Consider the following 4,061-nt stretch of genomic DNA (forward strand, 5'->3'; position numbering starts at 1 on the left):
TATAATAGCAAATAAATATACTCACCATTCTGTAACTTGTGCATGTAAACACACGGGTCATATGGGCTTTTCATGTACCCTCAGCCAATCATGAAGCCGTGGAATCTCTTGTACCATTGTCGTGGTGATTGCTTCAATCCGTAAAGAGACTTCTTCAGCTTGCATACCAATTCTTCCTTTCCTGCAGCTTTGAACCCCATAGGTTGTATCATGTATATCTCCTTTTCTAAATCTTCATGTAGAAAGGCTGTCTTAACATCCATCTGGGCTAAATCCAAATCTAGCTGTGCTACTAATGCTAATAAAAATACGAATCGACGAATGCTTCATACCACGTAAAAATACCTCGTTGTAATCAACACCCTCTAGCTGTGCATATCCCTTGGCAACCAATCTGGTTTTGAACCGAATGTCCCCATCAGAAGATCCCTCTTTCTTTGCATACACCCGCTTACATCCAATAGCCTTCTTACCATTCGGTAGCTTTGCAAGTTCCCAAGTGTCGTTCTTATGAAGAGATTGCATCTCTTCCTCCATAGCTTCCCTCCACCTGATTGAGTCAGGGCTTGACTCTGCTTCCTTATATGTAGAAGGAACCAAATCATCAACGACCTCAGCTGATAAAGCATATGCAACCATCACATCATCATATCTAGTTGACCGACGAATATTTCTTCTTGATCTATTAGTTGCAATGGACTCCTGAACATGACCTTGTTCCTGAGTCCTAACATTCACTGTATCCTCCACCTGCCCATCTATCATATCATCTCCTCCCAGTGTCACTTCTGTAGGAGTCTCAATAGATACAGTGCTATCTGAAGTTTGTGAAGTCACATCATCCTCCACCAGCTGTGATACCCCACTAGTCTGGCCTTCCTCCACCTGCTGAGGAATCTGAGACCTCATCATGTGAGCCTCATTAAACGTGACATCTCTGCTAATGATCATCCTCTTGTCTTGTGGATCCCATAACTTAAAGCCTTTAACTCCATCTCTAAAGCCTACGAAGACTGCTTTTCTAGCTCTCGAATTCAATTTCCCATCATTCACATGATAGCAAACTAGACACCCGAATATCCGGAGTAACTCATAATCACTAGCCGCTGAACCAGACCATTTTTTCATATGAGTCTTTCCATGGATCGCAGTGCACGACAACCTATTCACGAGATGACTTGCATAAACCAACGCTTCGGCCCAAAAGGATCTAGCCAATCCACTCTGTGAGAGCATACAACGCACCTTCTCCAGCAAGATACGATTCAATCTCTCGGCCATCCTGTTTTATTACGGTGTCTCCCTAACTGTGAAGTATCGCCTAATATCGTGATCCCAACAAAACTACAGAAACGGATCACTCTTGTACTCACCATCATTATCTGAACGGAATACCTTCACCTTTCTACCTGTTTGCAGCTCCACTTTCTTCTTCTACTCCACAAATATATCCAGAACCTCATGTTTATGCTTCATGGGGTATACCCAATTCCTCCTGGAATAATCATCAATAAAAGTGAAAAAATAATTGGTTCCACCAAGAGATGTGTTCTTGGAAGGACCTCAAACATCGGTATGAACATAATCTAATATACATTGGATGTTGTAAATTACGGTGCCAAATTTCACTTTTGTCTTCTTCTCAAGTATGTAATGTTCACACAGCTCCATCTTGCAGGTCTTTGCACCCTTCAATAGCCCATGTTTCACCAATACTTGTAGGGACTTATCACTAGTGTGTCCTAATCTCATGTGTCATAAGCTGGTAGTATCCTCATATGTGGTAATCGAAGCTGTCAGACCCCCTGTTACTATCTTGCCCTTCAAAAAGTAAAGGTTGTTTTCCCTGACACCTCTCATTACCACCATGGACCCCTTTGTGACCTTCAGAGTTACATCCTCTAAGATCACCTTATAGCCAGCTGCCTCCAAAGTTCCAAGTGAATGGATATTCTTCGTCAATTGAGGAACGAATCTTATTTCCTTCAACTCCCTAGTCATCCCGTCACACATCCTGATCCGAACTGTACCAATACCACCGATAGGACATACGTGGTCATTTTCCATAAGCACGACATCCCCTATTTCTAGCTCCTCAAAGCTAGAAAACCAATCACTCCTAGGGTAAATATGATATGTAGCACCTGAATCCAACATCCATTCCGTAGAGTCAGCATAACAAACTGACGGTAATGCTGGGCATGAGTAGCCTGAAAATCTAAATGTGAATTGTCGCCGCTAGCCTTAGCAACATTCGCCTCTGAAGCTTGTATGGTTTTCCCTTTATTCTTCCCGACTCTATCTCTCAACTTTAGGCATTCATTCTTCTAATGTCCATCCTCTTTACAAAAACGATATTGATTTCTGCCAACACTCTTATAGCCACCTCCTTGCTTCGACTTAGAGCGATTAAATGGATGGCGGTTTGGACTACGACCTCTCATTGCCAATGCATCTCCCGATGCCTTCTCGGAAGGTTCACTATCACTCTTCCTCAACTCATAGTTTACTAATATTGAGGTCACCTCCTTATAGCTGACAGTGGTTCTACCATTACTCATCGTAAGGACAAAGGTACCAAAATCAACATCTGGTAATGAACATAGCAACAACATCACCTTATCTTCATCCTCTACCATGATATCCACATTGGCCATATCCGATAGTAATTTTGTGAAGTTATTAACATGTTCTCTAATGGAAACTCCCCTCTTCATTTTGAATTGATAAAACCTCTTTTTTAAATGAAGCTGATTCTCAATGCTTTTCGTCAAATACTTCTCATTGAGTGTTTCCTACAACCATTTCGTTGATGTCTCGTTCATCACATCATAAATCAAGTCCGACATCAAACATAATCGAATAACCCCACACGCTCTACTATTCATTTTCTTCCAAACCTTATCCTTCATATCTTTGAGTTTCTCTTGTAATTTAAGAGTCTCCTCCAAATTTTGGGCGTCTAATGCATCCATCACTTGACACCTCCACAAACCAAAATTTATCTTACCATCAAATTTTTGAACATCAATTTTTGTATTATTAATGCTCAACCCTTGTATCGCCTTCGACATAGACGATCCCGATGTACATGTTTCGATCATCTTGACAATCCAATCTCTTAAAACGAGAATTCAAGCCCTAGATTTCTTCTCCAAATCGAACCCCAAGCCAAACCCGGAGCTCTAATACCACTTGTTGTGAGCAGCGGAACCGAAGGCACACAATTACAAACAAGATTGGAACACTAATTAACAACCAAAATAAGTATCACAAATGCAAGACACTAGATTTTTACGTGGTTCGGCAAATGTGCCTACGTCCACGGGAGCGGCACAATAATTTCTTATTAATAACAAGAAATTACAAATAAGAGAGAGGATCTCAAACTCTCAAATAAATAGCAATTGATTTTAATCTAAAATCATGCTCAAAACACTCTCTCTTAAAAACACAATACCCCAATTAATATTCACCAACCCTCTTCTCAATTTATGAGAACGGGACAAAGAAAGGGAATCAAATGCAGAGAAAACGGAAGCACAGAGAGGGCCGCCGCCAGAGATTTATTCTCCGCTCCAAATCGTGCTCCAATCCCGCTCTGTGAATAGGGTTTCCCTTTTATAGGGAAACCCTAGGGTGAGCTCTCTTCAATCGGGTGGGATCCAGCTGGATCCAACCATGCGACAGGCAAACTCTTGTGATCACCTTGAGCCCTACGCAGAAGACAGGCGAGCCATCAGGCGACTCCCTCGCCTATAGGCGAGTTCGACCTCGCCTGCGCCTGCTCGCCCGCCTACACCTGCTCGCCTTCGCCTTCACCTTTCTAGCCTACAGGCGAGTTCGACCTCACCTCCCAAGCTCGACCTCACCTCACACCTCGCCTGCAATCTCGAACAGGCGACTTCCATCCTCGCCTTCAAACCCTCGTCGCATGTCCAACCTCGCCTGAACCACTTCGCCCCCTTATTCAGGTGAGTTCTTCTACACTATTGAAACTAAGAATCATCAAACATTACGGTTTCCTAGTATGATATATGAGCTTCAGGTTTCAAGAGGTC

The sequence above is a fragment of the Asparagus officinalis genome, chromosome 10 (genome assembly GCF_001876935.1).
Source record: "Asparagus officinalis chromosome 10, Aspof.V1, whole genome shotgun sequence".
NCBI classification, from domain to species: domain Eukaryota; kingdom Viridiplantae; phylum Streptophyta; class Magnoliopsida; order Asparagales; family Asparagaceae; genus Asparagus; species Asparagus officinalis.